The sequence below is a fragment of the Zingiber officinale genome, chromosome 7B (genome assembly GCF_018446385.1).
Source record: "Zingiber officinale cultivar Zhangliang chromosome 7B, Zo_v1.1, whole genome shotgun sequence".
Classification (NCBI taxonomy): domain Eukaryota; kingdom Viridiplantae; phylum Streptophyta; class Magnoliopsida; order Zingiberales; family Zingiberaceae; genus Zingiber; species Zingiber officinale.
The window spans coordinates 91613100-91625794 of record NC_055999.1 but is presented as its reverse complement, the minus strand read 5'-3'; positions in this window follow the sequence as shown (position 1 = coordinate 91625794).

Below are 12695 nucleotides of genomic sequence, written 5' to 3'. Positions count from 1 at the left end.
TATTTATTGCTTATTTAACCCACTTTTGATATATGAAAAGGGAGAGAAAAGTAAATGGTTAAAAATAAAATTGTAAAAGTAAAGGGTGGTTAAAAATAAAATTATCTTAAATTCCCAATTCTAAATTTCTTATATGATTAAGCGGGGCAAAAATTAAGGGGGAGTTATTTATTCACTTATTTTAATAATTCATGTATGATTGCATTAACTCTATCTTCTTTCATACATTGAAAAATTCAATTTTCAACTCATTTTTGCATACTAAATTTAACTTAGTTTTCATATTATCAAAAAGAAAAAGATTGTTGATGTTGAATACATAATATATAACTCAAGATTTTAATATATAACTAAAGTTAAAGTTAAGAGTTGTGATCTAACCAATTTATTGAGTTTGCACGTGCAAGATACTTGATAGATATTAAAGTCCTGGTTGTGAAGCAAGCAATAATTGAGTCCTAATGAATCTAGGTATCTAAAGTTCTAATTGTGAATCAGACATAAGATAAGTTTTGGTTGGGACCAAGAAGACAAATTCATAGCCGAAGGAGAGATGAATCATGTCCAAGTGATTAATGCTTGTTACAAATTTCCTAACTGAAGGCTAAGTGAATCAAGTCCAAGTGTGTGGAATCAATTAGAAGTTGATTGCTTGGCAAAAGGTCTAAGTGTATAGAATTAGTTGAAGGTTGATTGCTTGGCACAAGTCCAAGTGTGTGGAATCAGCTGGAGGCTGATTGCTTAACAAAATCGAACTAGACAAGTTAATCTAGTCAAACGAGTGTGAGTAACTTTATATTTTATATCATACTTATTACGTGTAACTACTACAGGAAAGCATACTCGATGGTTCTAGGCAACTGGATTGTGTTCGGGTGTGACTGACTTGTGTTAACTCTTGATGAAGGAATTTCGGAAGGTCCAAGCGACCATATAAGGTATAGGCAACTGGAGTATATGGATGATGAAATAGCTTTCAAGCGATTGGGAAGATGAAATTATTAGCAATCCGATTGAGTTGGGTCAACATGAGATTTGACCCCTCTACAGATAATCAGGAAGGGTCCAATCAACCGAGAAACCAAAGTTCATGTTATCTACCAGATAGAAGTTGTAGCTACGTCAGCACCTACACAGGCAACTGGGAGGCTCCTAATCAACCGAGAGAGTCCTATATAAGGGCCTTCAAGGCAGAGCTTCAAGATATCCCATCTATAAAGAATTCACTCTTGTTCTCGTGCTTTGAGTGTTCTTTCGCCTTCTAAAACTAGGGTGACTTGCGTTTCATTTCTGATCGACAACACCTAGAGTAACATTTTCCTTTATTTTAGTGTTACTTTAATCTATTTTATTATGCTTAACTTTTTATATTCTTTTTCTGTAAGGTTTCTCCACTTAGGAGAAATTAGAAATAAGAATTTTTTTTCTTAATTATTGCTTGTCGATACTTTTAACTTGGTTGATCAGTTTACATATTTAAACTGTTAGATATTATTATTATCTTTGTTTTACTTGATTAAATCATTCTAAATTAATTTATTATTATTACTATGCTAACTCTGATTGATTTAATTATATTATCTTATTTGCTTTTAAATTTTATTAATGATATTCACTCTCCCTCTAGTGTTGATTTTGATCCTACACTCCCCGTCTTGCAAACTCTCACCACCACCATAATCACCCAATAGCAGGACGACAAGAAAGGGAGTCAACACAAGATCAACCCCTCCTTTCGGAGTTATTAATAAGATTTCTAGAGGAGCCATGGATGATGACTCTAATCGCTCCTGAAAGAGATATAGTCGAGAAGAATATATGTTCATCGCTATGCCTGAAGTCGCGTCCGAGCATATACTAGGATTTGGTCCCAGTGATTTGGAAGGCATTACCACCCCATATAACAATGCCCTATAATACGAGCAATTGTAGCTAATTTTAACGTTGCTAGAGTATTTGTGAATGTAGGTAGCTCTGTCAATATTCTTTATTGGTCAGCTTTAGAGAAAATGAGAGTCAAGGTGGAAGATTTATAATATATCGCTACCTCTTTGTTTGGATTTTCAGGACATAAGGTACATCCTCTAGACCAAATTAAATTGTTGCTCTTCTTGGGTGTGGAACCCCAAATAAGAACTACCTTGACCACATTCATGATAGTGGATACACCTTCCTCATACAATATCATCTTAGGTTAATCGACTCTCAATGCTTGTAAGCAGTTCTCCTTACCACCAGAAAATAAAGTTCCTAGTGGGACAAGAAGTGTGAGAGGTCAAAGGAGATCAACAGTTTGCTTGAAAATGTTATGTGGAAACAATTCGAGCAAATAAAAAAGGGTAGACAATAGAATAAGAATGGATCAGCAAAGTCAATCGATTGATAGAGTATATACTATCCAAGAAGCGGAACCTTTATTTGTGCTTGAACTTAATGTGGAAGTCATCTAAGTGGTTCTTGCCCATCCTAAAAAAAATCATGTGTGCTTCCAAAGAGGTCCTAACTAAGTTGAAGGCATCGGTAATTGACTGCTTAACTAAAAACTTCAACGTCTTTGCTTGAACCCTGAAGGATATCACCAACATCAAATCAGGTGTGATGGAGCACTGGCTGCATATTATGCTGAATACCTGCTTGTTCAAGCAAAAATCAACATCATTTTGGGTTAGAGAAAGATAAAGTCATCCAAGAAAAAGTGCATAACTATTTGAAGATGGACACATCCAAGAAGTGCAATACCCCACCTAGTTATCCAATATTATGTTGGTACCAAAGTCGTTTGGGAAATGACACGTATGCATAGACTTCTGAACACAAAGTTTGCCCTAAGGAATGTTATCCTTTACCATGCATTGAGAAACTAGTGAATTCCATGATCGGACATAATGACATATCAATGATGGATGCATATTAAGTATCATCATATTGTTTTGACCAAAGCTAACCAAAGCAAGGTTAGTTTCATCATAGCAGATGACACTTTCTCATATATGATTAAGTCGTTCGAGTTAAAAAAACATCAAAGCTACTTACTAAAGACTCATAGATGAGGTCTTTGTCGAGTAGCTAGGACGGAACATCGAGGTATATGTTGAAGATATACTTGTCAAATCCTTGCTTGTATATAACTTGATGTCTGACCTAAAGAGATGTTCACCACCGTATGAAGCTTAACCCAGGGAAATGTACTTTCAAAGTCACGAAGGGATGTTTCCTAGACTACATGGTAACTGAGCGGAGCATTAAAGCAAGTCTTGAAAAAATTAAGGCTATCCAGCAAATGTAACCTCCGAAAAACCTACGAGAAGTTCAAAGTATGGTTGGATGGATTACAAAATTGACATTACACGAGCTACTCGATTTCAGTGACATAAAAATTGTGACAAGGCTTTCTTGGAGTTGAAGGATTATCTGGCTAAGTTGCCAATTCGGACTAAGTCCCATTTGGGGAAAAAAATTATGGGTGTATTTAGCTTTATCAAAAATAGCTATGAGTGTTGTGCTAATCCAGCAAGAGTAGGGGGATCAATATCCGGTGCAGTATCTTAGTTATTTATTCAAAGGCTCCAAGTTTCATTACACTAGTTTTGAAAAGTTAACTATGAGATTGGCCTTAACTGCTCGGCGCTTGCATCCTTTCCATCACATTCATTCATTGTTTTCATAGATACATCACTAGGACATATTCTCACTCATCCGTAGGCTATCGAATGGCTTATAAAATGGACAATCGAGTTCGATGAATATGATATTGAATACCAACCACACCCCTCCATCAAGACACAAGCTCTTGCAAACTTCCTAGTTGACTCCATTCGAGCGGAAGAATATGAGCCATGAAAGGCTTATGTAGATGGTTCATCTAATAATAAGGATAGTTTTGTAGTAGTCCTGATCTCCCGAAAGGTGAGGAAATAAAGTTAGTTGTGCGACTCACTTTCAAGGTCTTAAATAATAAAGTCGAGTATGAGACTCTGCTAATAACTCTGTGTGTTGCTCAGAATGTTGCAGCCGAGCGAGTATTGATACATGAAGATCCCTAGTTGGCGGTATTACAAGTGAATGAAGCTTTTGATATTAAAGATAACAAATGCCATAAATATTGTGAAGTTGTAGAGAAAGTCAAAGAACACCTCATAGAATTCTCGGTAAAACAAGTCTCCTGAGCAGAGAACACCAAGGCAAATGAGTTGGCTCGATTGGTTAGCTCCTTGGAAGATCAGACAACTCAGGAAGTGACGACACAAGTAGAGCTAATGCCTTAGAAGCCATTAATCCTAAGCTAGTTGTATGTGATTGGAGAATAGAATTATTGGCCTTCTTCAAATAAGGAAAAGTACCAGCTGATCCTATGCTAGCTAGACAACTGTGACACCGAGCTACTAGATTCTACCTTCTCAGTGGGATCTTATACAAGCAATACAATGTTGGTCCATTATTATGGTGCTTTGGGAAAGATGAAGCAAATTATGCGTTGAGAGAAATTCATAAAAGGTATTGTTGAAATCATATAGGAGGCGTTCACTTGTATGAGTTGTTGGCGGGCTATTTCTAGTCCACTCTAAAGAAGGACTCACCTTGACTACTAAGTACATGTGAAAGTTATCAACGACATCATAATTGGCAAACCTATCCGATAGAATAATGAAGTCTACAATTTCTACCTACCCATTCAACCGATGGAGGATGGACATAGTGGGACATTTTCCACTCGGCACTGCTCAAAAGAAGTTCCTCATTATAGAAATAGATTACTTCTCCAAGTAGGTTGAGGTCAAGTCACTAGCTCACATCATCAAGCAAGTAGTAATTAAATTCTTATGGCAGAACGTCTTGTGTAGGTTTGGAATTCCTCGATGGTTAATTTCTAATAACTGTTGGTAGTTCCAAGGGAAGGAGATATTGGAATGGTGCCAGGAGTTTCAAATCGAGTAGGTGTTTACATCAACAACTTACCCACAGAGTAATGGGCAGGTTAAGGTGACCAATTGAGAGGTTGTGCTAGAGCATGTGGAAGGAACTTGAATGGAGAAACTTCTCAAGATTCTATGGTCTTTTCGAATAACTCCTCGACGATCCAAAAGACAAACTTTGTTCAGTATGGTATATAGAGATGAAGTTGTCCTACCCATAGAAGTAGGGATGGACACTGGCCGATTAGCCATATACACTTTGGAAGGTAATGAAGTCGCTCAGCATGAAGAATTGGACTTCCCCGAGCATTCGGTTTTGCTAATACTAAGTCATCATCTCTAAACTATCATTAATGAACACTGTCAACGTGCTAGTCTTCTTCCTCAAGCTTTTAGTATACATTCAGTGATAACCCTCCTCAGGCTTGAAAAGGATTAGACAATCTAATATTTGACCTCAACCTCCCTTCAACTATCCAACGCACATACTGTTGGTGCAATCGATCTCCAAGGTTTTAATGTCCAACAAATATGTTTAAGTATATATAATGGTATTTAATCTTGGAAAGTCCTAATTGTAAGCTAGACAAAGGAAATCTTGGTAGATCGTGGAAGCCAAGTGGATTCAATAGGTTTGGAGGACCAGATCCCTAGGTAGCCGAATACTGAGTCCTAGTTGTAGGCTAGGGAAGGGAAATCTCGGTAGATCTTGGAAGCCAGGTGGATAGGTCTAAAGGACCTGATCCCTGGGTAGTCGAATATTGAATCTTGGTGAGTGAAGTCAGGTGAAGAAAACCCTAGATGGTGATAACCTTAGGTTCTGGTGAGTGAAGTCAGATGGAGAAAATCCTAGGGGATGATAACCTTAGGTAACGAGAAGTCTTGGAGGAGTGAACTCTAAGCAAGGTTGATCGGATGGTTTCCTGTCGACCACGTGCAGTCAACCGGACCAGCGAATCTTGGTAATTATAAGTTTAGTTTTACTATAACATTCTGTATTACTATTATTATTGTTGGCTAATGTAGTATTACAGGAAAGACCTTAGTGGATCAGGTGATTAGATACTGAGCAGAGAAAGTCCAAACAAGTCTGGAGGACCAATGTTTGGCAGGTAAGTTGAGGTAAACAACTGGAGGAGCGACAACGAGGTCATGTTCCTGAAAGGAACAACCTAAGGTCGTTGATCCAACTGAAGAAACCAGGGAGGTTTCCAAGTTGAGATCAAGACAGTTGAACTGTCTATTATTATTACCCATGCATTTATTATTACTGTACTAATATCTATTTTGTAGGATTATTGTCTAACATTATTTTGTAGGTTTGGGCTAATCAGTCGACCGATCATCTTGTTCGGTCGACCGAACAAGGTCAACTTAGAGTAGATATTTGTTCAGACCAAAACAGAGCAGGGTCCGATCAAAGTTTGATCGGTCGATCAAATCCTGATGACTCAGCGTAGTTCAGATCAAGCAGAAACAAAGAAGGAAAGCTTGTTGATCGATCGACCGAACACATGGATTGGTCGACTGAACGATCGTCACATTAAAGGCGTAGTAAGTGCGAATCTCGACAAATCTCGACGAACAAGGATCATGTTCGGTCGACCGACAAGAAGGATCGGTCGGTTGAACCCTTAATGGTCATTAAATGTCGAAGATCGAATCAGTATCAGATCTCAGCGAAGATGGAAAGGAACTGGTTCGATCGACCGAATGCAAGGATCGGTCGACTGAACATCGATGACTCTTATAAAAGTGAGCTCGAGGTCCAAGGCTGTGCAACGAAGCAAGAAATATGTAGGGATCGGTGGCCAGCTTGAAGGGGGGTTGGATAGACGGTACCCCCAAATCGATTGCTTCCTACACTATGTTAGCTTGCGCAACGGAATAATACAAAACAAACAAGCTAAACTAAATACAAGACAAGAAAGAAAATGCAAACCAAGCTACACGTTCATTTACGTGGTTTAGAGATAACTTGCTCCTACTCCACGGCGTGTCCGTAAGGTGGATGATCCCTTAATTCGTCGGTGGATTAGTCCCCGGCAAACTCCGGCTAGCTCAACCTCCTTGTGGGTGGAGAAACCTCACCACAACTCCAACCAAGACCTCTTGGTACACAAAGATCTCTTGAGCACAAAAGACTACCAATTAGACTTTAACCAACTCCAATTTCGTCAACTATAACCAAGCTCCCAAGCTTTGGTTATATAGGTCGCAGGTTGAAAACCCCACCTACCAGTCGACTGCCTTCTGTGAAAATTCGACCATTACATCCCAACGGCTCGATACCAGTCGACTGCTAAAACTAGAAATCGACTGCTCCACACTGACCGAACGAACAGAAGCATTCTGTTCGCTTCCAGTCAACTGCACCAGTCGATTGCTACAGTAACGCTACAGTACTGCTACAGAAAAACCCTAAAACTAGGATTTTACTCCGGGTACAATCTCTTGTGCACTCGTACCCTCACCTTTATGACTCACTTGACGCTTCTTTGCAGCCTTGACCTCTTGTCTTCAAGCCTACTTCCTTTGGCTCTCGTCTCTCGGATGCATTCAAGCTCGCGGCTCGTCCCTAATGTCATCCTTCGTATATGCCTCGAAGTCGCTTCCCTCAGCTCTTGTCCTCTCTGCCTTATCTACGGTTCCTCGGATGCTCTATCCTTCACCGGACCCGAAGTCATCAACCTGAGTCACATGTGTATCCTACAAACCTGTACAACTCAAATACACATATCAAATACAAGGGTGAACCTAACTTAAACCCTTTACCCAAACACCAAAACACATGGTCGCACGGACCAGTGGGATTGCTCCAACAATCTCCCCCTTTTTGGTGTTTGACAATACGTTTAAGTTAGGGAAAACAATAGCAAATAAATATGATAAAACAAATGGACTTACTTGCCAAGGCTACACACTTGGACTTACACCACCAAATCAAAAGTAATGCAACAAGCATTGGAACCTATCATAAGGCTCCCCCTACACCTAAGCTCCCCATTGAGTTAGGAATTTTCTGACTTATGTTGTAAAGGCTATACACTTGGACTTACACTGTCGAATCGAAAGTAATGCAACAAATATTGGAACCTATCACAAGGCTCCCCCTACACCTATTGTCACGCCCCAGAGGAGTCTCTGTCCGAAGAAATTTCGGCAGCATCTCCCATGTACGGCGGACAATATGAAACTTTCTACATATCACATATACATCAGCCACAGGCGGCTGGAATGATAACAATAAATAAAAAAAACAAACACCACGCAGTTTATAAAGATATCCAGCCTCTGGCTGTCACAACCACGCAGTTAATAACAGTAATCAATAACAATAGGACTCTGACTCGAAATCCACCCTACTCCACTACACTCGTAAAGCTCAAATCCAACGAACTCACCTCTTCTGCCGTCCAGGCAGGCACGTAGTAGAATGAAATCCAATATCATATCAAAAATCCATCAAAAGGTATCACTCCATACAATATCCATTGGAAAAATCCAAAGACAATACTAAATCAAAGTCTGATAAAGAAAAAGGCCAAAATAAAACAAATAATGATCTAGTAGAGAACTAGCTCTACGTGCAGATGGGGGGCCAGCGACTGGAACTGCTCCGGACAGCCTCAACCTGAAAATATCAACAATGGAGGCGGGGTGAGTCCAACACTCAGCAGGTACAACTGATATACATAATAAAACAAATAACAGATAACACTAATCATGCGTACAGTCTCCTGAATACGAGAAGGAATAAATGCAACTGAAATGAAATCAGGAGATAACTGTACTAACCGGAATCAAGGTACAAAGGTAACAAGTCGTCAGACCGAAGAAATCATAATCCTGTATGCATGTCAATCAAATGCATCCATACAAATGCAGCATATAAGTGCAGCAATCACAAACAATAAAATGCAATAAATGCATATGGTGACCGTGCACTCGGACATCACTGCTCCTGATAGTGATTGAGTGGACGGAATACTGTCGGAGTACTCCTGTCCTCTGCCCCCAAATCATAAATGGGGGAGCTCAATGCTCTCATCTCCCGGTACACAATGACGGGGAGGATATCTCTGCCGGCTACCACGCTGAGTCATCTGACCAACGGAGCCAAACAAAGTCCACCATCTGCCGGCTACTACGCTGCTACACTAAATGCCAGCGGAGCCAAACAGAGCGGAACTGACTGCCGGCTACCACGCTGAGTCCTCAGACCAACGGAGCCAAACAGCAGAACCGCCACACACCTGTCTGATATACCACTAACCCATGGGTGGTGGTGGTGTGTGCAGTACATGTAACTGGCGATGGGCTCAACCATAGCGGAGCCAATAATCGCACAGCATGCAAACATGATGCATGACACTAAGCATGGCAATCTCATGAATAGCATAGCAAGATCCATACATAAATACAAGGTGTACCACAAGTCAATGTATCAAATGGAAGGTACACAAACAGATAGGGTATCATATAAACCCTAGGTCCTGAACATGATGTATCATATGGTTGGGTCACTACCGAAAGCATGTATGGTCAGGTCAATAATAACATGCAGTGCATAATAAATAAACAAACAACATGTAACAGATCATGTAGTGACCAACCGAATAAAATGGAAAACACAATTCTTGCTATATGTTAAACACTTTATTATGCATATCAAAAGACATAAGTCAAAGTACCCGCCTCCGTAAATAGAAAGGTCCGATCTGACTCCGAGATACTCGTCTCGCGTCAAAGTCCTGTGTTAAATCGCACAATTTAGCTAATTTAATTATAAACAAATAGCTAAACTAATTTCTAATCCACTGACTAGTTTGGGTTAGTTTCATGAACCCCAATCACACAGTTATACAACTTACAAACCTAAATCACCCTATAACCAAATTAATTATGTATCAAGTCGTACTTAGAACATGTGTCAAAAATGTGTCAACTAAATCCATAAACCAAATACTTACCCAAACTCAAGTAGGTGGTCAAAGGTACAATCCGGCCACAGAGGTTTTACAATTGCTTCCTCCCTGTTTCCACTTCCTCTTCTTCAGTGATGGTAGTACAATACAAAATCTACTGCTGGTGGTAGTGAAACCGGCTGCCGGAGGAATGAAGAGGGAAAGACAATGGTGTCAGGCAGCAGATTGGGATCACCAAGAGGCTAGTCTCGGATTGCTTTGCCTCTATCCACAACCCGGAGAGATAACTAAAGCACAAAGAAAACAAAGCAAAGATTAGGGCAAAGGAGCATCCGAGAAGAATTGGCCGGGAATATTCAAGATGAAAGCAGAGAGGAGAAAAACCAGCACTGCTTGGCGTCGGCGGAGAGCTAGGGCCAGGATGGTCGACGGTGGCTGTTGTCTAGGGCAGAGGAAGGGTCGCCGACACTGCTCGTGCGTCGGTGGAGATGCTCGGCTCGGCGGCGGCACAACAATTAGAGAACTCACACTGGTGGCGGCAGAGGAGAGGAGATGAATCGTCGGCACGGCTTTGGGGCACTCGGGGAAGAAGGAAATGAAGAGGAGAAGAGGCTCGGGAGAAGATAAACCGAAGACGCTCGGCGGTTAGGGCAAGGAGATGAAAGGAAGGCGGCGTCGGGCTCGGGTGTGAGGAGGGGGAAGAAACGAAGGTTTTAAAGAAATTAAAAAGAAAAAGAAAAAGGAAAAAGGAAAAGAAAAAAATAAAACTTTTCCTTATTAAAACTGGGTAGCCTAAACAGACTTTTCCGGATCCCGTTCTTATCCCCGTCAACTCGTCCGTACGAGCTCCGAAAAATTCCCGAAAAATGTTCAAAAATTCCGGAAAATTCCCTTATTAAAAATCGTCATTTTTCCGGTATTTTACATTCTCCCCCACTAATAAAAATTTGGTCCCCAAATTTCAGTATCTACCATCAGCAAGTACTAATAACAGATAATAATAATAAATGCTGAACGGTAAATAAACTCACATACCTCAAGTGAAAAGATGTGGATATCGAGCTCGGATAGTATCCTCGAGCTCCCAAGTAGCCTCCTCGTCCGAATGATGCTGCCATCCGACTTTAACCAGCCGGATAGTCTTGTTCCGCAACTGACGCTCTTTCCGGTCCAGAATCCGTACCGGAATCTCCTCATAAGTAATGTCAGGCTGAACTGGAACTGGGATATCTGTCAGCACATGCGTCGGGTCAGGTACGTATCTCCTCAGCATAGATACATGAAATACATCGTGGACGCCTAACAGGGACGGTGGTAGTGCCATTCGGTAAGCTACTGCTCCGATCCTCTCCAAGATTTCGAAAGGGCCAATGTACCGCAGAGCTAGCTTACCTCTGATGCCAAATCTCTTCACCCCTTTCGTGGGCGAAACTCGCAGAAATACATGGTCACCAACAGAGAACTCTAGTGGTCTGCGTCTCCGATCAGCGTAACTCTTCTGACGATCCTGCGCCTCTGACATCCTCCGTCTGATAGTACGGACCAACTCTGCATCCTGCTGAACTCTCTGAGGTCCCAACAACTGAGCCTCTCCAACCTCATCCCAAAGGACGGGTGTCCGACAAGGTCTACCATACAACGCCTCAAACGGTGCCATCTGGATAGCCGAATGAAAGATGTTGTTGTAAGCAAACTCTACTAACGGCAGATGGTCCTCCCAACTGCCTCCAAAATCCATAACACATGATCTCAGCAAGTCCTCAAGAGTCTGAATAGTCCGCTCTGACTGTCCATCTGTCTGTGGATGGAAAACTGTACTAAGTCGAAGTTGTGTGCCCAAGGCCTGCTGCAGACTCTGCCAGAAACGAGACGTAAACCGTGGATCTCTATCCGAAATGATACTCAACGGAACACCATGTAGTCTGATGATCTCCCGACAATACAGATCTGCCAATCGATCCAGGGGATCAGTCCTCCGGATCGCTAAGAAATGCGCGGATTTGGTTAATCGATCAACGATTACCCAAATCGCGTCATGACCTCGTCGTGTCCTCGGCAACCCTACCACAAAGTCCATGGTAATATGATCCCACTTCCACTCAGGAATAGGAATCCGCTGAAGTAATCCGCAGTCTCGATGCTCACCTTCACTGGCTGACAAGACATCTAGCTACGAAACCGCGATGTCTTTCTTCATACCATTCCACCAATAGAAGCGTCTCAAATCTCGATACATACGGGTTCCTTTGGATGGATCGCAAATCGAGAACGGTGAGCCTCCAGTAGCTTGTAAGACCGGATGAGACCGAGGTACGCATAATGTCTCGGAAGTATATAACACCCTCCTCGCCTCGTGTAAACCTTGTCGGAAGTTATCCGATCGCCAATGAACCGACAATGCCGATCACCACTGAGCCTCTGATCTTCGCCCGATCGACGATCGAGCAACCATGGTAACCAGAACACCCTCTGTAGATCCCTCGCCTCAAGGTCTAACTCGGAAAACTCGAATCAAGTCTGGATCAAGTCCGGCAAGCCAAAGTCCCTCGGACTTCGCCGAGTGCATCGGCAACCACATTAGCTTTCCTGGTGATAACTAATGGTACAATCGTAGTCCTTCAGAACTCCATCCATCTCCTCCGTCGAGATTAAGGTCCTTCCGAGTGAAAATGTATTTGAGACTCTTATGATCGAAGAATCTCAAATGTGATACCATATAAATGGTGTCGCCAAAGCTTCAGAGCAAATGGCGGCTAACTCCAAGTCATGAACTGGTAGTTCTTCTCATGCTCCTTCAACCGACGAGAAGCATAAGAGACTACTGCCGTCGCATCGTAATCAGCGCCCAAACCTC